At 44.3% G+C, this 25,926-nt stretch overlaps 1 long non-coding RNA gene across 1 annotated transcript; it reads right to left on the bottom strand.

The window, feature by feature from the left end:
* Window positions 1-347: 347 nt before the first annotated feature.
* On the bottom strand, window positions 348-22,248 carry LOC138655157 (uncharacterized). Its single transcript, XR_011316723.1, has 3 exons — window positions 22,191-22,248; window positions 1,033-1,077; window positions 348-427 (listed from the first exon to the last, which is right to left on the bottom strand). It is a non-coding gene; the product is annotated as an uncharacterized lncRNA (long non-coding RNA).
* Window positions 22,249-25,926: the final 3,678 nt, after the last annotated feature.

Below are 25,926 nucleotides of genomic sequence, written 5' to 3'. Positions count from 1 at the left end.
TGTCTGCAGGGCCCACCTACCCAGGCCTGGTCGCACTCACTGTGACCTCGATCGTTAGGCCCTTGATCTATCTTTCTATATCCAGGCATGTAAACATATCAAAAGGACCTGTCTGTCTAGAGGAAAAAAGTTTAAAAGACATCTGGAGGCTTTTCCATAAATAGATAATATTACTAGATATCTGCTCTTGATTACTGGAGAAGAGGGATGGATCCAGGAGTGGAGTCTAATTGCAGTATTTATTAGGAAGGAACATTGGCTGCAGAACATTGGGTTTACTACAAATAGATAATAGATAACCTATCCACGTAACTATGTGACTTACATCCACAGTCCTCAGGTCCTTTGCACTGTTCCGTGCGGAGAAAACACTTGTCCTGTCCGTTTTGGCAGCCTCTGGTGTTATAGACCACCCTGGTACCAATGCCTGAAAAGAATGAGACATGAATTAGTTGTAGGAAAACACTGTAGGAACTTTTCTCAGTAGTCTTCTAGTGGAGGAGAACATCAGATGTCTACAGCTACTAATATATACATTATTCACTGCACCTAATTTACGTATCCAGACCTAGGACCATTTCTTATAAGTAACTCTAGGACTGCACAGATCACAATTATAGGAAACCCCAACATGTTGGACAAATTAGTCCCCACTAGTCATAAAACTGTGTTATTTCCCTTGTGGTAATGATGAAATCACACGACTGACGATCACAGACACAAGTGACTCCATTATTCCATACGGGAAGATCTACATTTACTCTTACAATTAGTTTGAGAGCCAAGAATAGGGAATACAGGATGGGAGGGGGTAACACATGAAGACTCCGCCATGAAATGTATCATGTAACTTAATAACAATCTCAGCCACTCAATAAAAGTTATATAAGAGCAAATATTCAGTATCTCTAATGAAGCAGAGTCCGACACCCATCATATTACACTGGGTCCTATTAGTGATTGTCAGAAGGTTCTGGTGCCAGATGTGAAATGTTGTATGTGAAGGTTAGATCTTAATTGTGAGTTACTTACCGCATGTTTTTGAGCACGGACCAAAGATCAGGTGATTAGTGTTGCCTAGAAATGAAAAGTAGACATTAAAGAAGATATCTGCTGACAAAATCAGAAGTGAGATGTATTTCCTATACCTCCCTTTTATTACATGTAGAAGTTATTGTATCCAGCCCGCAGTATTACACCTCTATATCTTATCTATATATTATTTGATTAAACACTTGTATCAGTCCTGGCCATGTATTTAGCATTTGTTCCCTTATGACCTTTGACGTACATGTACGTCATAGGTCGTGTCCTTGTCTTTAATGCCCTTCCCATGTCAAGCCTGCATGTCTCCCAGTAGTTAATGGCTGATTCATGTGATTTTAACAGTTGTGGGTGGAGTAGTGCTCCGCCGATGGGTGTTAACCTGTTTAATGCCGCTATGAATCTCTGATATTTGCATTTCACATGTGCCGTGGGGGGGGTCATATCAGAAGCTGATCGGAATACCCGTGACATGATTGTGGGGTGACGATGGGTTGCCATGACAGCCGAGGGTCTGCTGAAGATGCCGTGCTTGTTGTGAGGATCCTCTTGTGAAAGTCAGCCTGTAGCTGGCGTTCATAGGAGAACGTGGTTTGGGCTATACATGGCAGTGTTTATCCACTGTTATGTATAGCACAATCAACCAGACAATCGCAGCTTCAAGTCCCTAAAGAGGACTATTGAGTAGAGTAAAAATGCAGTAAAAAATGAAAAAAGGTCATTAAAAATTAAACACTTAAAAAAAATAATTCTAAATACACTTTTGTTATCGCTGCATTTTTAAAAGTTCAATCTATCAAAATCTAAAATAAATTTTATGCTGTAAACAGCATAAATGAGAAAAAAAATTCGAAATTACCAGAATAAAAATTTTTGGCAACCGCAACATTGCAATAAAAAGTGACCAAAACATTGAATCAACCCCAAAAGGGTCTCTGCAAAAATGTCAACTCAGGGGGGCAAAAACTAAGCCTTCACCCAGCCTAATGGGGTAAAAGCACTTACCTGCTGGGATCGTATGCTTGGGCCAGGAATCATGGCGGCGGATGATGACAGGCGCGCCTTCCACAGATGCTAATAGCACACTCACGATTAAAAGAAATCGAAAGAGCATTTCAGCCTGGAGAAATATCGCTTAATGTGTAATACACAGTGAGCTTCTCCAGACAAAGCCTCTTCCTGCAGCGTCGCTGCCTTATAACCACACATTCCGTGATGTCACAATGGACAACACAAGGAGCGGAACACGAGGAGCGGAACACGGGTCAGATAACGGCAACCACTAAACATGGAGCAGCTCCATCAATCTATATAATTAGTATAATATTAATGGACAAGGACCAAGCCGCGTTAGAGGGAATTATGAATGTATGGGGGCCGCATAGAGAGACATTATTCATGTGTTGGGGCACAGGGAGACATTACTACTACTGGGCCACATAGGGTGACAATATTAACTCATGATGAACACATGGGGCACAGATTTACCAGATGAGTGCCACATAGGGGCCAATATTAATGTATGGGGGCAGCATAGGGGGACATTATTACTATATGGGGGCCAGAAAAAGGGACAAAATTACTGTATATGGGTCACATAGGAGGAAATGATTAAAAATTAAAATCGCCAAAGTAAAATTTTTGGCAGCCGCAACCTTACAATAAAAGGCGATCAAAACATTGAATCGACCCCAAAATGGTAACAGTAAGGCTATGTGCACAAGTTCAGGATTTCTCGCAGAAAATTCCTGAGAAAAACCTGACATTTTCTGCAAGAAATCCGCATGCGCTTTTGCCACGTTTTCGGTGCGTTTTTGATGCGTTTTTTACTGGACATTTCCCAATGCATTTTGTAGTGGGAAATCCGCAAAAAAAACGCAAAATTAATGAACATGCTGCGTTTTTTACCGCGATGCATTTTTTTTGCGGAAAAAAACGCATCTTGTGCACAAAACATGCGGAATTCATTCTAAATGATGGGATGCTTATTGTATGCTGTTTTTTGCAGTTTTATAGCGTTTTTATCGGGAAAAAATACAAAAAAACAGCAACGTGTGCACACAGCCTAACAATGTCAACTCAGGGCGCAAAAAGTAAGCCTTGACCCAGCCTAATGAGGTTTACCCCATAATATGTGAATATTTGGAAAAGTACTTACCTGCTGGGATTGTAGGCTTTGGCCAGGAATCATGGCGGCGGATGATGACAGGCGCGCCTTCCACAGATGCTAATAGCACACTCGCGATTAAAAGAAATCGAAAGAGCATTTCAGCCTGGAGAAATATCGCTTAATGTGTAATACACAGTGAGCTTCTTCAGACAAAGCCTCTTCCTGCAGCGTCGCTGCCTTATAACCACACATTCCGTGATGTCACAATGGACAACACAAGGAGCGGATGATGTCATCAATCTATATATGATTAATATAATATTAATGGACAAGGACCAAGCCGCGTTAGAGGATATTATGAATGTATGGGGGCCGCATAGAGAGACATTATTCATGTGTTGGGGCACAGGGAGACATTACTACTACTGGGCCACCTAGGGTGACAATATTAACTCATGATGAACACATGGGGGACAGTTTTACCAGATGAGTGCCACATAGGGGCCAATATTAATGTATGGGGGCAGCATAGGGGGACATTATTACTATATGGGAGCCAGATAAGGGGACAATATTACGGAATATGGGTCACATAGGAGGAAATGATTAATATATTAGAGGCACATAGAGGGACATTATTTTTTTTTAATTTAATTGTTTCTTGTATGTGGTAGTATTGGTACACTGTGTGCAAAACTATTAAAGGGGTTGTCAGGGACTTTAACACTGATGGGATATCCTTACATAGTAACATAGTTATTAAGGTTGAAGGAAGACTTTAAGTACATCTAGTTCAACCCATAGCCTAACCTTACATGCTTTAACATGTTGACCCAAAGGAAGGCAAAAAAATCCCATGTGGCAAAGAGTAAGATCCACATTGGGGAAAAAAATTCCTTCCCAACTCCACATACAGCAATTCATAGTTTCACTGTTCTTACAGTAAAGAATCCGCGTCTGTTATTATGCTTAAACCTTCTTTCCTCCAGACGCAGAGGATGCCCCCTTGTCCCTGTCTCAGGTCTATGATTAAAAAGATCATCAGAAAGGTCTTTGAACTGTCCCCTCATATATTTATACATTAAAATAAGATCACCACTTAGCCTTCGTTTTTCCAAACTAAATAGCCCCAAGTGTAATAACCTATCTTGGTATTGCAGACCCCCGAGTCCTCTAATAACCTTGATCGCTCTTCTCTGCACCCGCTCCAGTTCAGCTATGTCTTTCTTATACACAGGAGGCCAGAACAGTACACAATATTCTAAGTGTGGTCGCACTAGTGACTTGTATACAGGTAAAATGATGTTCTCCTCATGAGCATCTATGCCTCTTTTAATGCTTCCCATTATTTTATTTGCCTTTGTAGCAGCTGCCTGACACTGGCCACTAATTGTGAGTTTGTCATCCACCCATACACCCAGGTCTTCTTCATTGACAGTTTTGCCCTGAGGTTTAGAATTAAGCACATAATTATACATCTTATTACTTCTACCCAAGTGCATGATCCTAAATTTATCCCCATTAAAGCTCATTTGCCATTTATCAGCCCAAGCTTCCAGTTTACATAAATCATCCTGTAATATAAAATTGTCCTCCTCTGTATTGATTACCCTGAAGAGTTTAGTGACATCTGCAAATATTGAAATTCTGCTCTGTATGCCCCCTACAAGGTCATTAATAAATATGCTAAAAAGAAGAGGTCCCAATACTGACCCCTGTTGTACTCCACTGCTAACCGTGACCCAGTCCGAGTGTGCTCCATTATTAACCACCCTGTTGTGAATTCTGTTGTCGAACTCCCTCCTGTGGTCGTGAATGGTACTTCGGCGACTTCTGTCTATGGGCTCCCTCTGGTGGCTTTGAGTGAAGCTGCTGCTTCTGAGGTTCTTTACACAGGTGACGTGGGTTATCCTTTGGTTGGCTGCTCTATTTAACTCCTCTCAGATCGTTACTCCATGCCAGCTGTCAATGTTTTTACATTCGTTCAGTTCGCTCCTGGATCTCTCTGGTGACCTGCCTTCTCCTGCAGAAGCTAAGTTCCTTATAGTCTTATTTTGTTCTCTGTTTTCTTGTCCAGCAGGTTTTCATGATTTTCTCTTGCTAGCTGGAAGCTCTGGCCCCTCCGCACTGTGAGTCGGTGTGGAGGTCTTTTTTGCACACTCTGCGTGGTCTTTTGTAGGTTTTTGTGCTGATCGCAAAGTTACCTTTCCTATCCTCTGTCTATTTAGTAAGTCTGGCCTCCCTTTGCTGAAACCTGTTTCATCTCTGCGTTTGTGACTTTCATCTTACTCACAGTCAATATATGTGGGGGGCTTCCTTTACCTTTGGGGAATTTCTCTGAGGCAAGGTAGGCTTTATTTTCTATCTCTAGGGCTAGATAGTTCTTAGGCTGTGACGAGGCGCCTAGGTCTGGTCAGGAGCGCTCCACGGCTATTTTTAGTGTGTGATAGGATTAGGGCTTGCGGTCAGCAGAGCTCCCACATCCCAGAGCTCGTCCTGTATGAGGTTTAATTATCAGGTCAATCCGGGTGCTCCTAACCACCAGGTCATAACAGTACAGCTGGCCCAAAGTATTAATGCATCTCAATAGAGGGATAAGAGAACTTCTGAGACCATTTTTTTTTCTTTGCACTGTGTTTTGTCTTTCTTTTCCCCTAGACCTTTGGGTGGTTCAGGACACAGGTGTAGATATGGACATTCAAGGTCTGTCCTCTTGTGTGGATCATCTCACTGCAAGGGTACAAAACATTCAAGATTTTGTGGTTCAGACTCCTATGTTAGAGCCTAGAATTCCTATTCCTGACTTATTTTCTGGGGATAGATCTAGGTTCTTGAATTTCAAAAATAATTGTAAACTGTTTCTAGCTTTGAAACCCCGCTCCTCTGGTGACCCCGTTCAACAGGTAAAAATTATTATTTCTTTGTTACGTGGTGACCCTCAAGACTGGGCATTTTCCCGTGCGCCAGGAGATCCTGCATTGCGTGATGTTGATGCGTTTTTTCTGGCGCTTGGATTGCTTTATGATGAACCAAATTCAGTGGATCAGGCAGAGAAAATCTTGCTGGCTTTGTGTCAGGGAAGGGATGAAGCGGAGGTGTACTGTCAGAAGTTTAGAAAGTGGTCTGTGCTTACTCAGTGGAATGAATGTGCCCTGGTGGCAATTTTCAGAAAGGGTCTTTCTGAAGCCCTTAAGGATGTCATGGTGGGATTTCCCACGCCTGCTGGTCTGAATGAGTCTATGTCTTTGGCCATTCAGATCGATCGGCGCATGCGTGAGCGCAAAGCTGTGCACCATATGGCGGTATTCTCTGAGCATAGGCCTGAGCCTATGCAGTGTGATAGGACTTTGACCAGAGCTGAACATGTTGTGAGTTCTGTTTTTGGGCTCCCTCTGGTGGTTACTGATGGTACTGGGTGACTTGTCTTTCCTGGGTTTCTGGGTTCCACCTGTTCCATCAGCATATGGGAGTTTCCTATTTAACCTGGCTTTGCTGGCATTTCCTCGCCGGTTATCAATGTATCCAGTGTGTCTTGTTACCTCTGCTCCCTGCTCCTAGAACCTTCTGGACAAGCTAAGTTTGGATTTTCCTGTTTTGTGTTTTGCTTAATTTGGTTTTTAGTCCAGCCTGCAGATATGTGATTCTCTGCTGCTGGTTGCTCTAGTGGGCTGAAATTGCTTTTCATGTACCATGAGTTGGCACATGAGTTCAAGTAATTTCAGGATGGTTTTTTGAAGGGTTTTTCGCTGACCGCGCAGTTCACTTTTGTATCCTCTGCTATCTAGCTTTAGCGGGCCTCATTTTGCTGAAACTGTTTTCATACTACGTATGTGCTTTCCTCTCATTTCACCGTCATTATATGTGGGGGGCTGCTATTTGCTGTGGGGTATTTCTCTGGAGGCAAGAGAGGTCTGTGTTTCTTCTGATAGGGGAAGTTAGATCTTCGGCTGGAGCGAGACGTCTAGGATCATCGTAGGCACGTTCCCCGGCTACTTTTATTTGTGTGTTAGGTTCAGGGTCGCGGTCAGCTCAGGTTCCATCGCCCTAGAGCTTGTTTGTATCTGTGCTTGTCCTTTTTGTGATCCCCTGCCATTGGGATCATGACAGTGTAACCGGCCCACAAAGTGTTAATTGTATTGGCTGAAGTAGGAGGATAAGTAGTCTGAGGAAGTTTTTTTTTTTTTTTCCCCTCAGAGTTTGCTGCCTAGCCTTATTGCAGCCTGGCTACTTCCTCCTCCTCTTAATCTTTGAATGGCTCTGATCTCAGCTGTTTATCATGGACGTCCAGAGTTTGGCTTCCAGCCTGAATAATCTTGCCACTAAGGTTCAAAATATACAGGATTTTGTTGTACATGCTCCTATGTCTGAACCTAGAATTCCTGTCCCAGAGTTTTTTTCTGGAGATAGATCTCGTTTTCTGAATTTTAGGAACAATTGCAAGTTGTTTCTTTCTTTGAAATCTCGCTCCTCTGGAGACCCTGCTCAGCAAGTCAAGATAATTATATCTTTCCTGCGGGGTGACCCTCAGGATTGGGCATTTGCATTGGCACCAGGGGACCCTGCGTTGCTTAATGCAGATGCGTTTTTTCTGGCATTGGGTTTGCTCTATGAGGAACCTAACCAAGAGACTCAGGCTGAAAAAGCTTTGTTGGCCCTCTCTCAGGGGCAAGATGAAGCAGAAATTTATTGTCAAAAATTTCGGAGGTGGTCGGTACTTACTCAGTGGAATGAGTGCGCTCTGGCTGCAAAGTTTAGAGATGGCCTTTCTGAGGCCATTAAAGATGTTATGGTGGGGTTCCCTGTGCCTGCTGGTCTGAATGAGTCTATGACTATGGCTGTTCAGATTGATCGGCGTTTACGGGAGCGCAAACCTGTGCATCATTTGGCGGTGTCGTCTGAACCGTCACCTGAGATAATGCAATGTGATAGAATTCAGTCCAGAAGTGAACGGCAAAAGTATAGGCGGAAAAAAGGGTTGTGCTTTTATTGTGGTGATTCAGCTCATGTTATATCAGCATGCTCTAAACGCACAAAAAAGGTTGATAAGTCTGTTGCCATTAGTACTTTACAGTCTAAGTTCATTCTGTCTGTGACTCTGATTTGTTCATTATCATCCATTTCCGTCGATGCCTATGTGGATTCAGGCGCTGCCCTGAGTCTTATGGATTGGTAATTTGCCAATCGCTGTGGGTTTAGTCTGGAGCCTCTGGAAGTCCCTATTCCTTTGAAGGGAATTGACTCTATACCTTTGGCTATGAATAAACCTCAGTACTGGACACAAGTGACCATGCGTATGACTCCCGTTCATCAGGAGGTGATTCGCTTCCTGGTACTGTATAATTTGCATGATGTTCTAGTACTTGGTCTGCCATGGTTACAAACTCATAATCCAGTCCTTGACTGGAAATCAGTGTCTGTGTTAAGCTGGGGTTGTCAGGGGGTTCATGATGATGCACCTCCGATTTCTATCGCTTCATCTACTCCTTCTGAGATTCCTGTGTTTTTGTCTGACTATCGGGATGTTTTTGAGGAGCCTAAGCTCAGTTCGCTTCCTCCTCACAGGGATTGCGATTGTGCTATAAATTTAATTCCGGGCAGTAAATTTCCTAAAGGTCGTTTGTTCAATCTGTCAGTGCCAGAGCATACTGCTATGCGGGATTATGTTAAGGAGTCCTTGGAAAAGGGACATATCCGTCCATCTTTGTCCCCTTTGGGAGCAGGTTTTTTTTTTGTGGCCAAGAAAGATGGTTCCTTGAGGCCTTGTATAGATTATCGTCTTTTGAATAAGATTACCGTAAAATATCAGTATCCTTTGCCATTGTTGACTGATTTGTTTGCTCGCATTAAGGGGGCTAAATGGTTCACTAAGATTGATCTTCGGGGTGCGTATAATCTTATACGAATAAAGCAAGGTGATGAGTGGAAAACCGCATTTAATACGCCTGAGGGCCATTTTGAGTATTTGGTAATGCCTTTTGGACTTTCTAATGCTCCTTCAGTCTTCCAGTCCTTTATGCACGATATTTTCCGTGAATATCTGGATAAATTTATGATTGTGTATTTGGATGATATTTTGGTTTTTTCTGATGACTGGGAGTCTCATGTTCAGCAGGTCAGGAAGGTGTTTCAGGTCCTGCGGGCCAATTCCTTGTTTGTAAAAGGCTCAAAGTGTCTCTTTGGAGTTCAGAAGATTTCTTTCTTGGGGTATATTTTTTCCCCTTCTACTATTGAGATGGATCCCGTCAAGGTTCAGGCTATTTGTGACTGGACGCAGCCTACATCTCTTAAGAGTCTACAGAAGTTCTTGGGCTTTGCTAATTTCTATCGTCGTTTTATAACTAATTTTTCTAGTGTTGTTAAGCCTTTGACGGATTTGACTAAGAAGGGTGCTGATGTTGCTAATTGGTCTCCTGCGGCTGTGGAGGCCTTTCAGGAACTTAAGCGCCGGTTTTCTTCTGCTCCTGTGTTGCGTCAGCCAGATGTTTCGCTCCCTTTTCAGGTTGAGGTTGATGCTTCCGAGATTGGAGCGGGGGCGGTTTTGTCACAGAGAAGCTCCGATGGCTCAGTGATGAAGCCATGCGCGTTTTTTTCTAGAAAGTTTTCGCCGGCTGAGCGGAATTATGATGTTGGTAATCGGGAACTTTTGGCCATGAAGTGGGCATTTGAGGAGTGGCGTCATTGGCTAGAGGGTGCTAGACATCGTGTGGTGGTCTTGACTGATCACAAAAATTTGATTTACCTTGAGTCTGCCAGGCGTCTGAATCCTAGACAGGCTCGTTGGTCACTGTTTTTCTCTCGTTTCAATTTTGTGGTTTCATACCTGCCAGGTTCAAAGAATGTGAAGGCGGATGCTCTTTCTAGGAGTTTTGTGCCTGACTCCCTTGGAAATTCTGAGCCTTCTGGTATCCTTAGGGATGGGGTGATTTTGTCTGCTGTCTCCCCAGACTTGCGACGTGCTTTGCAGGAGTTTCAGGTGGCTAAACCTGATCGTTGTCCGCCTGAGAGACTGTTTGTTCCGGATAATTGGACCAGTAGAGTCATCTCCGAGGTCCATTCTTCTGCGTTGGCAGGTCATCCTGGAATATTTGGTACTAGAGACTTGGTGGCCAGGTCTTTTTGGTGGCCTTCCTTGTCGAGGGATGTGCGTTCTTTTGTGCAGTCTTGTGAGGTTTGTGCTCGGGCTAAGCCTTGCTGTTCTCGGGCCAGTGGATTGTTGTCACCTTTGCCTATCCCGAAGAGGCCTTGGACGCACATTTCCATGGACTTTATTTCGGATCTCCCTGTCTCTCAAAAAATGTCCGTCATCTGGGTTGTGTGTGATCGCTTTTCTAAAATGGTTCATCTGGTACCCTTGCCTAAGTTGCCTTCCTCCTCTGAGTTGGTCCCTCTGTTTTTTCAGAATGTGGTTCGTTTGCATGGGATTCCTGAGAACATCGTTTCTGACAGGGGATCCCAGTTTGTGTCTAGATTTTGGCGGACTTTCTGTGCTAAGATGGGCATTGATTTGTCCTTTTCGTCTGCATTCCATCCTCAGACGAATGGCCAGACTGAACGAACTAATCAGACCTTGGAAACTTATTTAAGGTGTTTTGTTTCTGCTGATCAGGATGACTGGGTTACCTTTTTGCCGCTGGCCGAGTTTGCGCTTAATAATCAGGCTAGTTCTGCTACCTTGGTTTCTCCTTTCTTTTGTAATTCGGGGTTTCATCCTCGTTTTTCCTCTGGTCAGGTGGAACCTTCTGATTGTCCTGGAGTGGACATGGTGGTGGATAGGTTGCATCGGATTTGGAGTCATGTGGTGGACAATTTGAAGTTGTCCCAGGAGAAGGCTCAGCAGTTTGCTAATCGCCGTTGTCGCGTGGGTCCTCGACTTCTTGTTGGTGACTTGGTGTGGTTGTCTTCTCGTTTTGTTCCTATGAAGGTCTCTTCTCCTAAGTTCAAGCCTCGGTTCATCGGTCCCTATAGGATCTTGGAAATTCTTAACCCTGTGTTGTTTCGTTTGGATCTCCCGGCATCGTTTGCTATTCATAATGTGTTTCATCGGTCGTTGTTGCGGAAGTATGAGGTACCTGTTGTTCCTTCTCTTGAGCCTCCTGCTCCAGTGCTGGTGGAGGGAGAATTGGAGTATGTTGTGGAGAAGATCTTGGATTCTCGTGTTTCCAGACGGAAACTCCAGTATTTGGTCAAGTGGAAGGGTTATGGTCAGGAGGATAATTCTTGGGTGGTTGCCTCGGATGTTCATGCTGATGATTTGGTTCGCGCTTTTCATAGGGCTCATCCTGGTCGCCCTGGTGGTTCTCGTGAGGGTTCGGTGACCCCTCCTCAAGGGGGGGGTACTGTTGTGAGTTCTGTTTTTGGGCTCCCTCTGGTGGTTACTGATGGTACTGGGTGACTTGTCTTTCCTGGGTTTCTGGGTTCCACCTGTTCCATCAGCATATGGGAGTTTCCTATTTAACCTGGCTTTGCTGGCATTTCCTCGCCGGTTATCAATGTATCCAGTGTGTCTTGTTACCTCTGCTCCCTGCTCCTAGAACCTTCTGGACAAGCTAAGTTTGGATTTTCCTGTTTTGTGTTTTGCTTAATTTGGTTTTTAGTCCAGCCTGCAGATATGTGATTCTCTGCTGCTGGTTGCTCTAGTGGGCTGAAATTGCTTTTCATGTACCATGAGTTGGCACATGAGTTCAAGTAATTTCAGGATGGTTTTTTGAAGGGTTTTTCGCTGACCGCGCAGTTCACTTTTGTATCCTCTGCTATCTAGCTTTAGCAGGCCTCATTTTGCTGAAACTGTTTTCATACTACGTATGTGCTTTCCTCTCATTTCACCGTCATTATATGTGGGGGGCTGCTATTTGCTGTGGGGTATTTCTCTGGAGGCAAGAGAGGTCTGTGTTTCTTCTGATAGGGGAAGTTAGATCTTCGGCTGGAGCGAGACGTCTAGGATCATCGTAGGCACGTTCCCCGGCTACTTTTATTTGTGTGTTAGGTTCAGGGTCGCGGTCAGCTCAGGTTCCATCGCCCTAGAGCTTGTTTGTATCTGTGCTTGTCCTTTTTGTGATCCCCTGCCATTGGGATCATGACATGAACAGCAAGAACACAGACGTCGGAATGGGCTGTGTTTTTACTGTGGTGAATCCACTCATGCTATCTCCGATTGTCCTAAGCGCACTAAGCGGTTCGCTAGGTCTGCCACCATTGGTACGGTACAGTCTAAATTTCTTTTGTCCGTTACTCTGATTTGCTCTCTGTCGTCCTATTCTGTAATGGCATTTGTGGATTCAGGCGCTGCCCTGAATTTGATGGACTTGGAGTTTGCCAGGCGCTGTGATTTTTTCTTGGAGCCCATGCAGTATCCTATTCCATTGAGAGGAATTGATGCTACGCCTTTGGCCAAGAATAAGCCTCAGTACTGGACTCAATTGACCATGTGCATGGCTCCTGCACATTAGGAGGATATTCGCTTTTTGGTGTTGCATAATCTGCATGATGTGGTCGTTTTGGGTTTGCCATGGCTACAGGTCCATAATCCAGTGTTGGATTGGAAATCTATGTCTGTGTCCAGCTGGGGTTGTCAGGGGGTACATGGTGATGTTCCATTGCTGTCAATTTCGCCTTCCACTCCTTCTGAAGTCCCTGAGTTTTTATCAGATTACCGGGATGTATTTGAAGAGCCCAAATCTGGTGCCCTACCTCCTCATAGGGATTGCGACTGTGCTATTAATGTGATTCCTGGTAGTAAGTTTCCTAAGGGCCGTCTGTTTAATTTATCTGTGCCAGAGCACGCCGCTATGCGGAGTTATATAAAGGAATCCTTGGAGAAGGGTCATATTCGTCCGTCATCGTCACCATTGGGAGCAGGGTTCTTTTTTGTGGCCAAGAAGGATGGTTCTTTGAGACCTTGTATTGATTACCGCCTTCTTAATGAGAACACAGTCAAATTTCAGTATCCTTTGCCGCTGCTGTCTGATTTATTTGCTCGGATTAAGGGGGCTAGTTGGTTCACCAAGATAGATCTTCGTGGTGCGTATTATCTTGTGCGAATTAAACAGGGTGATGAATGGAAAACGGCATTTAATTCGCCCGAGGGCCATTTTGAGTACCTGGTTATGCCATTCGGGCTTTCTAATGCTCCATCTGTGTTTCAGTCCTTTATGCATGACATCTTCCGAGAGTACCTGGATAGATTCATGATTGTATATTTGGATGACATTTTGGTCTTTTCGGATGATTGGGAGTCTCATGTGAAGCAGGTCAGAATGGTGTTCCAGGTCCTTCGTGCGAATTCCTTGTTTGTGAAGGGGTCAAAGTGTCTCTTTGGAGTTCAGAAGGTTTCATTTTTGGGTTTCATTTTTTCCCCTTCTACTATCGAGATGGACCCTGTTAAAGTTCAGGCCATTTACGATTGGACTCAGCCGACATCTGTGAAGAGCTTACAGAAGTTCCTGGGCTTTGCTAATTTTTATCGTCGCTTCATCGCTAATTTTTCCAGTATTGCTAAACCGTTGACTGATTTGACCAAGAAAGGTGCTGATGTGGTCAATTGGTCCTCTGTGGCTGTAGAGGCTTTTCAGGAGTTGAAGCGTTGTTTTGCTTTTGCCCCTGTGTTTTGCTGCTGTTTTTTCTAATTTTTGGAGGATCTCTGAATCCTCTTTTTGTGCTTTTGCTGTTTAGAGATAGGACTCATAAGCGTGAGGACCCTTGACGTGGGTTATGAGCTTGCGTATTTTGGCCAGAATATAAACCAATACCTCACATAATATTTTTTTTATGTGTTTTTTGCACTTTTTTTCGGGGTGCAGTTGGGCCCATTTTCTGCTTGTAAACTGTGGTGTCTGTGCACATGGGGTGCATTTGGATAGCGCTGGGCAGGCCCGCCTGATCTAATAGAAGGGTGTCACTACTAGGCCTGCCTGGATGCTGTGCATCTCCATTGTGTGAACAGCGCCACATACAAGTTTTTATGTGCAGCTATGTGCCAAGCAGCCACCCCCTCCATTAGTTTGGTAGCTGGTGAGTGGCTGCGTCATCGGTTATGCTGCACCTGTGTTTCTATTTTACCACATGGGTCCACTGCATCCTGTTAGTGCATTTGTTTGGAGGCCTAGGCAGGTAAGAACCTCTGCCGTGTTTTGCTGCTGTTTTTTCTAATTTTTGGAGGATCTCTGAATCTTCTTTTTGTGCTTTTGCTGTTTAGAGATAGGACTCATAAGCGTGAGGACCCTTGACGTGGGTTATGAGCTTGCGTATTTTGGCCAGAATATAAACCAATACCTCACATAATATTTTTTTTATGTGTTTTTTGCACTTTTTTTCGGGGTGCAGTTGGGCCCATTTTCTGCTTGTAAACTGTGGTGTCTGTGCACATGGGGTGCATTTGGATAGCGCTGGGCAGGCCCGCCTGATCTAATAGAAGGGTGTCACTACTAGGCCTGCCTGGATGCTGTGCATCTCCATTGTGTGAACAGCGCCACATACAAGTTTTTATGTGCAGCTATGTGCCAAGCAGCCACCCCCTCCATTAGTTTGGTAGCTGGTGAGTGGCTGCGTCATCGGTTATGCTGCACCTGTGTTTCTATTTTACCACATGGGTCCACTGCATCCTGTTAGTGCATTTGTTTGGAGGCCTAGGCAGGTAAGAACCTCTGCCGTGTTTTGCTGCTGTTTTTTCTAATTTTTGGAGGATCTCTGAATCCTCTTTTTGTGCTTTTGCTGTTTAGAGATAGGACTCATAAACGTGAGGACCCTTGACGTGGGTTATGAGCTTGCGTATTTTGGCCAGAATATAAACCAATACCTCACATAATATTTTTTTTATGTGTTTTTTGCACTTTTTTTCGGGGTGCAGTTGGGCCCATTTTCTGCTTGTAAACTGTGGTGTCTGTGCACATGGGGTGCATTTGGATAGCGCTGGGCAGGCCCGCCTGATCTAATAGAAGGGTGTCGCTACTAGGCCTGCCTGGATGCTGTGCATCTCCATTGTGTGAACAGCGCCACATACAAGTTTTTATGTGCAGCTATGTGCCAAGCAGCCACCCCCTCCATTAGTTTGGTAGCTGGTGAGTGGCTGCGTCATCGGTTATGCTGCACCTGTGTTTCTATTTTACCACATGGGTCCACTGCATCCTGTTAGTGCATTTGTTTGGAGGCCTAGGCAGGTAAGAACCTCTGCCGTGTTTTGCTGCTGTTTTTTCTAATTTTTGGAGGATCTCTGAATCCTCTTTTTGTGCTTTTGCTGTTTAGAGACCCTGTGTTGTGCCAGCCAGATGTTTCGCTCCCTTTTCAGGTTGAGGTTGATGCTTCTGAAATTGGAGCAGGGGCTGTTTTGTCGCAAAGAAGTTCTGATGGCTCGGTGATGAAACCCTGTGCCTTCTTTTCTAGAAAATTCTCGCCTGCTGACCGTAATTATGATGTGGGCAATCGGGAGTTGTTGGCCATGAAGTGGGCATTCGAGGAGTGGCGACATTGGCTTGAAGGAGCTAAACATCGTGTGGTGGTCTTGACGGATCACAAGAATTTGACTTATCTCGAGTCTGCCAAACGGTTGAATCCTAGACAGGCTCGATGGTCGCTCTTTTTCTCCCGTTTTGATTTTGTGGTTTCATACCTTCCGGGATCTAAGAATGTGAAGGCTGACGCCCTGTCAAGGAGTTTTGTGCCTGACTCTCCGGGTGTTCCGGAGCCGGCAGGTATTCTTAAAGAAGGGGTAATTTTGTCTGCCATTTCCCCTGATTTGCGGCGTGTGCTGCAAAAGTTTCAGGCTGATAGACCTGACCGTTGTCCTACGGAGAAACTGTTTGTTCCTGATAGATGGACTAGTAGAGTTATCTCTGAGATTCATTGTTCAGTGTTGGCTGGTCATCCTGGAATCTTTGGTACCAGAGATTTGGTGGCTAAATCCTTTTGGTGGCCTTCTTTGTCACGGGATGTGCGTTCTTTTGTGCAGTCCTGTGGGACTTGTGCTCGGGCTAAACCCTGCTGTTCTCGTGCCAGTGGGTTGCTTTTGCCCTTGCCGATCCCGAAGAGGCCCTGGACGCATATTTCCATGGATTTTATTTCTGATCTCCCTGTTTCTCAAAAGATGTCGGTCATTTGGGTGGTTTGTGATCGCTTCTCTAAGATGGTCCATTTAGTACCCTTGTCTAAATTGCCTTCCTCCTCTAATTTGGTGCCATTGTTTTTCCAGCATGTGGTTCGTTTGCATGGCATTCCAGAAAACATCGTCTCGGACAGAGGTTCCCAGATTGTTTCGAGGTTTTGGCGGTCCTTTTGCGCTAAGATGGGCATTGATTTGTCTTTTTCTTCGGCTTTCCATCCTCAGACTAATGGCCAAACCGAACTAACTAATCAGACTTTGGAGACATATCTGAGATGCTTTGTTTCTGCTGATCAGGATGATTGTGTGTCCTTCTTGCCTTTGGCTGAGTTCGCCCTTAATAATAGGGCCAGCTCGGCTACTTTAGTTTCTCCTTTTTTCTGTAATTCTGGTTTCCATCCTCGTTTCTCTTCAGGGCAGGTTGAGCCTTCGGACTGTCCTGGTGTGGATGCGGTGGTGGACAGGTTGCAGCAGATTTGGACTCATGTGGTGGACAATTTGACATTGTCCCAGGAGAAGGCTCAACGTTTCGCTAACCCCCGGCGTTGTGTTGGTCCCCGACTTCGTGTTGGGGATTTGGTTTGGTTGTCATCTCGTCACGTTCCTATGAAGGTTTCCTCTCCTAAGTTTAAGCCTCGATTCATTGGACCATATAAGATTTCTTAAGTTCTTAATCCTGTGTCATTTCGTTTGGATCTTCCAGCTTCTTTTGCCATCCATAATGTGTTCCATAGGTCGTTGTTGCGGAGATACGTGGCGCCTATGGTTCCCTTCGTTGATCCTCCTGCGCCGGTGTTGGTCGAGGGGGAGTTGGAGTATGTGGTGGAGAAGATTTTGGATTCTCGTGTTTTGAGACGGAAACTCCAGTACCTGGTCAAGTGGAAGGGTTATGGTCAGGAAGATAATTCCTGGGTTTTTACCTCTGATGTTCATGCTGCCGATCTGGTTCATGCCTTTCATTTGGCTCATCCTGATCGGCCTGGGGGCTCTGGTGAGGGTTCGGTGACCCCTCCTCAAGGGGGGGGTACTGTTGTGAATTCTGTTGTCGAACCCCCTCCTGTGGTCGTGAATGGTACTTCGGCGACTTCTGTCTATGGGCTCCCTCTGGTGGCTTTGAGTGAAGCTGCTGCTTCTGAGGTTCTTTACACAGGTGACGTGGGTTATCCTTTGGTTGGCTGCTCTATTTAACTCCTCTCAGATCGTTACTCCATGCCAGCTGTCAATGTTTTTGCATTCGTTCAGTTCGCTCCTGGATCTCTCTGGTGACCTGCCTTCTCCTGCAGAAGCTAAGTTCCTTATAGTCTTATTTTGTTCTCTGTTTTCTTGTCCAGCTGGTTTTCATGATTTTGTCTTGCTAGCTGGAAGCTCTGGGATGCAGAGTGGCCCCTCCGCACTGTGAGTCGGTGTGGAGGTCTTTTTTGCACACTCTGCGTGGTCTTTTGTAGGGTTTTGTGCTGATCGCAAAGTTACCTTTCCTATCCTCTGTCTATTTAGTAAGTCTGGCCTCCCTTTGCTGAAACCTGTTTCATCTCTGCGTTTGTGACTTTCATCTTACTCACAGTCAATATATGTGGGGGGCTTCCTTTACCTTTGGGGAATTTGTCTGAGGCAAGGTAGGCTTTATTTTCCATCTCTAGGGCTAGATAGTTCTTAGGCTGTGACGAGGTGCCTAGGTCTGGTCAGGAGCGCTCCACGGCTATTTTTAGTGTGTGTGATAGGATTAGGGCTTGCGGTCAGCAGAGCTCCCACATCCCAGAGCTCGTCCTGTATGAGGTTTAATTATCAGGTCATTTCGGGTGCTCATAACCACCAGGTCATAACACCACCCTTTGTTTCCTATCCCTGAGCCAGCTCTTAATCCACTTACACATATTTTCCCCTATCCCCATTATTCTCATTTTATGTATCAACCTTTTGTGTGGCACCGTATCAAAAGCTTTTGAAAAGTCCATATACACTACGTCCACTGGGTTCCCTTGGTCTAATCCGGAACTTACCTCTTCATGGAAGCTGATCAGATTAGTCTGACATGAATGGTCCCTAGTAAACCCGTGCTGATACTGGGTCATGAGGTTATTCCTCTTCAGATACTCCAGCATAGCATCCCTTAGAATGCCCTCCAGGATTTTACCCACAGTAGAGGTTAAGCTTACTGGCCTATAGTTACCGAGTTCAGTTTTTGTCCCCTTTTTGAATATTGGCACCACATTTGCTATACGCCAGTCCTGTGGTACAGACCCTGTTATTATGGAATCTTTAAAGATTAAAAATAATGGTCTATCAATGACTGTACTTAGTTCCTACAGTACTAGGGGGTGTATCCCATCTGGGCCCGGAGATTTGTCAATTTTAGTGATTTTTAGACGCTGCCGTACTTCCTGCTGGGTTAAGCAGGTGACATTTAATTGGGAATTTTCGTTATCACTAGTCATTTTGTCTGCCATGGGATTTTCTTGTGTAAATACTAATGAAAAAAAGTCATTTAGCATATTGGCCTTTTCCTCATCCTTATCCACCATTTCACCCAGACTATTTTTAAGGGGGCCAACACTATCATTTTTTAGTTTCTTACTATTTATGCAGTTAAAAAATATTTTGGGATTATTTTTACTCTCTCTGGCAATGAGTCTCTCTGTCTCAGTTTTTGCTGCCTTGACTTGCGTTTTACAGAATTTATTTAGTTTTCTGTCTTTATTTAATGCCTCATCACCACCTACTTCCTTTAATTCCCTAATGCTTTCTTTTTGTCACTTATTGCGCCCCTTACAGCTCTATTTAGCCATATTGGTTTCCTCCTATTTCTAGTATGTATATTCCCATATGGTATATACTGTGCACAGGTCCTATCCAGGATGCTAATAAACGTCTCCCATTTTCCCCTATTGGACAAACAATCAGTAGATTTGGTTTCCAGTACCATCTCTATGCTGATGACACCCAATTATACACTTCTTCTCCTGATATCACGCCGGCCTTTTTAGAAAACACCAGTGATTGTCTTACCGCTGTCTCTAACATCATGTCCTCCCTCTATCTGAAACTGAACCTGTCAAAAACTGAACTCCTTGTGTTTTATTCCTCTACTAACCTACCTTTGCCTGACATTGCCATCTCCGTGTGTGGTTCCACCATTACTCCAAAGCAACATGCCCGCTGCCTTTGGGGTCATACTTGATTCCGAGCTTTCATTCACCCCCCACATCCGATCACTGCCTCATTCTTCTTATCTGTATCTCAAAAACATTTCTAGAATTCGCCCTTTTCTTACTTTCGACTCTGCAAAAACTCTCACTGTTTCATTCATTCATTCTCATCTGGACTATTGTAACTCTATACTATTCGGCCTCCCTCTTACCAAACTCTCCCCTCTCCAATCTGTCCTGAATGCTGCTGCTGCCAGGATCATATTCCTCACCAACCGTTACACCGATGCCTCTACCTTGTGCCAATCATTACACTGGATACCCATCCACTCCAGAATCCAGTACAAAACTACTACCCTCATCCACAAAGCACTCCATGGCTCAGCACCACTCTACATATCCTCTCTGGTCTCAGTCTACCACCCTACCCGTGCCCTCCGCTCCACTAATGACCTGAGGTTAGCATCCTTAATAATCAAAACCTCCCATTCCCGTCTCCAAGACTTTACACGTGCTGCGCCGATTCTTTGGAATGCACTACCCAGGTTAACACGATTAATCCCCAATCCCCACAGTTTTAAGCATGCCCTAAAAACTCATTTGTTCAGATTGGCCTACCGCCTCAACGCATTAACCTAACTATCCCTGTGTGGCCCATTCAAAAAAAAAAAACTTAAACCATAATCAGGTTCCTCGCATCATGTTCTCATACACTTTATGCAGTTAATAGCCTCTGTGCCTGTACTGCTACATACTTAGGCAGTGAACTGTTTCATGAAGCTTTACATGAACACCTGAGTCTTACACTATGGCTGGTCCGAATAACTAAAGCAATTGTTACCATCCACCTCTCCTGTCTCCCCTTTTTCCTCATAGTTTGGAAGCTTACGAGCAGGGCCCTCATTCCTCTTGGTATCTATTTTGAACTGTGATTTCTGTTATGCTGTAATGTCTATTGTCTGTACAAGTCCCCTCTATAATGTGTAAAGCACTGCGGAATATGTTGGCGCTATATCAATAAAATAATTATTTTTATTTGTGTATTTTTATGTCTCAGGATATCGTCCCAGTTAATTGCACTAAGATCATCTCTCATCCATTGGAAATTTGTCCTCCTGAAGTTTAGTGACCTTGTAACCCCTCTACTGCACATCTTATTAAAGGATGCATGAAAACTTATTATTTTGTGATCACTATTCCCCAAGTGACCTCCAAGCCTTATATTTGCTATGCGGTCTGGCCTGTTGGTTAATATTAGGTCTAGCAGTGCCCACCTTCTTGTTGGGTCCTGAACCAGCTGTGAAAGGTAATTGTCTTTCATAGTTGTCAAAAACCTTTTCTGGAACTGCAGGTTTCTGTTCCCTTATCTATTTCAGGGTAGTTGAAGTTCCCCATAATAATGACTTCTCCTGAGTCGCAGTTTCAATTATTTGCTTTACAAAGATATTCTTTGTTGCTTCTATGATTTTTGGAGACTTATAACTAACCCCTTTCAGTAATTTATTATTTTTTCCCCCTTCCCTTATCTCCACCCACAGGGACTCTACATTTTCATTAGATTCACCTATATTATCACGCAGGATGGGTTTTAAGGATGATTTTACATATAAACACACACCTCCTCCTCTCTTATCCGTTAGGATGAGTCATCAATGTCTGATCCTTGGGGGTGCGTCACCTGGTACACCTGCAGATCAGCTGTTCCTCGCGTCAGTTAAGGAGCCAAGGGGTAACGCTTCTCCTTGTGGAGAGTGACATGTTCAGCATGCCAAGATGAGGAGACTGTTAAGCCGCAATGTTCCTCTGGGAAATATGCAAATTGTCTCTTCAGAGAGGAAGAGAACTAGAACTTTAGTGCCATTTATAGAAAGTAGCCATCCTAAAAGTCCATGTTGACCCTTTGGGAACTGCACAGCTCCATGAACTGTATAGTGGCCACAGCAGAGTACTGCACATCCACCAGCAATTCAAGGACAGATGTGCAGTACCCGGCCGTGACCACTTTTCCATCAACAGAGCTGTGCAGCTCCGAAATGAGTACCGTAGTTCCAGTTGCCGAGCTGTAATGTGACTAAAAGTAGATGACATGCACATCCGGCCACATCAACATAAAAAATGTAGATACTTTATTGATATACACAGAACAACACAGAATAATTTAAAAGACATTTAAAAGTCAAAAAGACACAAATGCTCGCAAAGGGGCTGTGACTTGCCTTTCCTTCTACCACAAAAAATAAAGATGGAAAATACTAGAGGCTCTTGTCCAGAGATTTGTGAAAATAACACTATGATCAGCACCAAACTGTATGTACTCTATAAGCTTAACAAAGTAGTACACCCCTCATAAACTAAAATATAGATATAGGTGTGACATGTAATCATGCAGATTCTCACTTATAATCCATCAAAATAAAGGTGATGGGCTCAGTGTCTCCTATGTGGTAAATGTAAACTCAAGCCATTAAATCATCCAGACATTTAAAAGGCAACATGAGGCCCGACACATAAGATATTTCCACTTGCAGGACTGAATCATAAATTAATCCTTCAGGCCAGAGGCGTAGCTAGGATTTTGGTTCAGGGGGGCTAAATTTCTGAGGGCCCCTAACCAGGTAACCTTGATTAAAACTGGGTGATGTACCCTAACAGTGGAGGAGAACCTCAGCAGATGACAGCGGTGTTACTGAAGATAATCTCTATTTTAAGACCAATATTGATATTACAGCCATAGGGTCAGTGGTAGATACCAGTCCTACAGAACATATAAGACATCACAGCACAATTACAGATAATGACTTACCGCTGGAATCGTTCATTTTTCCCATCTGGCCCAGACCGACATGATAACTTCTTCCAGCCACGACTCGGCTGTAGAGAATACAACAAAGACACATTTCACTTCTCACATTCCAGCCCCATCACCATCTATTCCCAACCTGCACAAACTCCTCATCCTGCTGATACCCCAATACTGAGCCGCTGCTGTATGTGTCCCTATTACTGCCCCTGCTGTGTGGTTCTCTGTGCCTTCTAAATTCTAAAGCACCCCTCTATAATATAGTAATGCCGGATGCAAGTACCCTAGAAAACAGTGCCCACATTTTGCCCCCTAAAAAGTAATAATGCCATGTGTGCCCCTTTGATAGTTACAGTAACCTGAGTCCCCTATAACCATAAGTGCCCACTTTACATTTAATGATGTCCCGAGTCTCCCCCTTGTACAGCTTCCCTATACACAGTATGATGCTCTCTTATACACAGTATAATTCCCGTATAGTACCACCCCCACAGTATACTGACCCCTTAGTAGCCCCCAAATTGTTTGATGGCTCCAACACTGTATGATGGCCCCCTCACTGTAACCTGCACACTGTATGAAGGCCCCTCACTGTAATCTCCACACTGTGTGATGGCCCCTTACTGTAATCTCCACACTGTATGATGGCCCCTAGATCACCTCTATATAGTATAATGCACCAGATAGTCCTAAATATAGTAAAATGCACTCCCCATAGGCCTACTCTATGTTGTATAATGCACCCCCATAAGCAGACTCTAGAGCACAAGGCAGCACCCCCATAGGCAGACCTTGTAGTATAAGACAGCACCCCAGAGGCAGACCTTGCAGTATAAGGCAGCAACCTCCATAGGCAGACCATGTAGTATAAGGCAGAACCCATAGGCAGACTTTAATATAAGGCAGCACCCCCATAAGCATTCCCTTCTCACCATCTAGAGAGCGTCTGTGCTGTTATGATCCGGTGACCTTGGAGCCGCATGGAACTTTCTCTGGAGTTGGTGGAAACTATACTGACCACATATCCTGAACTTATCACAGCAACTAGAAGTAGCCGTGGGGTGTGCCTAACAAATCCTAGACACCTCGACACAGCCGGAGGACTAAATACCCCTATAGATGAAAATAGGAACACTACCTTGCCTCAGAGCAGAACCCCAAAGGATAGGCAGCCCCCACAAATATTGACTGTGAGTAGTAGAGGAAAGACACACGCAGGCAGGAAACAGGATTTAGCAAAAGAGGCCACTCTAGCTAAAATAGGAAAGGATAGGATAGTATACTAAGCGGTCAGTATTAAAACCCTTCCAAAAATATCCACAGCGGAAAATACAAAAAACTCCACCATCTAACTAAAGATGTGGAGCGTAGATCTGCAACTCAAGAGAATCCAGCAAGACAGAGAAAAACACTGACTCAATCTAAGCTGGACAAGAGAAAACAAATGAATAGCACAGAATTATTAAGCACACAGCATGTGTGCCACAGAAACAAAAACCAGACACTTATCTTTGCTGAAATGGCAGCAAGGCTGGAGGAACCAGACAAAGATCCAAAACCTCCCAGAACCATGGACAACTGGCAAGGACTAATGAATCCTGCACACCTAAATATCCCAGTCAGAACTGCAATCAGCAGACACACCTGGCCAGTACTGCAACTCAGGGACAACTGCATTCCCACCTACAACCACTGGAGGGAACCCAAAAGCAGAATTCACAACACTGTGCACACAGCGGTAAGCTTTGCGGATACTATCTCAGTACGCGCCTTGTGTTATTTTCTCATATCTGCTCTGCAGCACTTCATAGCATGGCATAGTGTGTCTTTTTTATTTCCCATTTGGGCTGCACCTGGCTTTGTGCCGGATCTTACTTGTTACTCTTGCCGCTCTTCGCAGATTACAGCCATAACTATAAGCATATTTCACTGGCGATGTGGATATTGTTGTAAGCGCTCTCTATATGTCAACTTATACGCACTATTTATTATATAGAGCCCTGTAGCATAGTACAGCGTGTATTGAGTTTACGCCCACCTGGGCTGTATCCAGCTATATATTGGAATTACCTGCCTCTCTTGCCGCTGTTTACAAACTATAGCCACAACCATAATATTTAACCCTTGTGTCAGCGTTTTATACATAACTGCTATGACATAACATTGTGCTGTGGTTATTAAGGCTGGGCTCTATATTACTGCATGACGTGCACTTATTTTTATATGTATCCGCCGCACTATTTATGTTGCTCTTAAAGGGCTGAAGTTATATGATAATTACGGTATATCTTGATATATAACTACTGTTAAAACTTTGTTATTGGCCTGCTGTGTGCACATTACCATATACTGCATATCCTGAAACCTTATCATATCTTATGTGTTTTTAAAAAAATATTTGTTTAAATAAATTTCTACTTTTTTCTATATAATATGATTCGAGTCACTCCTCTATTTTGCTCCTGAGTCCTATAGTATCTATGGGGTCTGAATCGCTCTTCATGTGTTGGGCTACTACTTAGTACCCCCAATATTATGCACCTGGATTCGTTTGTATATCTGTAGTATAAGGCAGCACCCCCCATAGGCAGACTCTGCAGTATAAGGCAGCACCCCCAATAGGCAGACTTTTCAGTATAAGGCAGCACCCCATAGGCAGACCCTGTAGTATAAGGCAGCACCCAACAGCACCCTCATAGGCAGACACTGTAGTATAAGGCAGCACCCCCATAGGCAGACCCTGTGGTATAAGGCAGCACCCTCATAGGCAGACCCTGTAGTATAAGTGCCGTTAAAGAAAAAAACAATAAATAAAGACTTCTCTTTGTCCTTGTTTCCACGGTGCTCTGAGCACTTACTCATCTCTTGACGGCGGGTGCAAGGTAGTGACATGATCGTGCCCGCTGTCAGTGTCGACAACGTCAGACAATAACAGGGGAATCATTTTAGAAGGCGCGTAGCGCTCCTTATCTCATCAATGCGGTCGGCTGTATTGGCTAAATGCCGATACAGCTGACCTTGCTATGACGGGTGGGGGCCCACTGCTGGCATCGGGCCTTCCCCCTCGCCTGCTCAGGGGCCCCACAGTGGCCAGCGGTAGAGCATGGAGATCGATTCTCCCTGCTCTGCCGCAGAATTCAACTGTATTGGCACGTTACGGTTATAGTAGCGTAGCTCAGGGTGGGCCCCCTCAGAGCATGGGGCCTGGGGCGATGGCCCCCTCTGCCCCCCAGTAGCTACGCTACTGCTTCAGATGCTTCACAAGAACTGAAGCAATGTGGAAGGAAAAAATTAACATTTAACTTTTTCACAAAAATTTTTACTTTAGACCCAAACCTTTTTTTACTGTCACAAGGGCATCAGGACAAATGGACCCCAAAATCTGTTTTGCAATTTCTCCTGAGTATGTTGATACCCCATATGTGGGGGAATACTACAGGGTGGCCCATTTATATGGATACACCTAAATAAAATGGGAGTGGTTGGTGATATCAACTTCCTGTTTGTGGCACATTAGTATATGGGAGGGGGAAAACTTTTCAAGATGGGTGGTGGCCATGGCGGCTATTTTCAAGTCGGCCATTTTGGATCCAACTTGGGACACATCAAACTTATTGAGAATTTCACAAGAAAAACAATAGTGTGCTTGGTTTTAATGTAACTTTATTCTTTCATGGGTTATTTACAAGTTTATGACCACTTATAAAATGTGTTCAAAGCGCTGCCCATTGTGTTGGAT

This window comes from Ranitomeya imitator, unplaced genomic scaffold, assembly GCF_032444005.1.
Source record: "Ranitomeya imitator isolate aRanImi1 unplaced genomic scaffold, aRanImi1.pri SCAFFOLD_3, whole genome shotgun sequence".
Taxonomy (NCBI): domain Eukaryota; kingdom Metazoa; phylum Chordata; class Amphibia; order Anura; family Dendrobatidae; genus Ranitomeya; species Ranitomeya imitator.
Note: the sequence above shows the minus strand (reverse complement) of the source record. Positions and strands in the feature narration are given on the sequence as shown.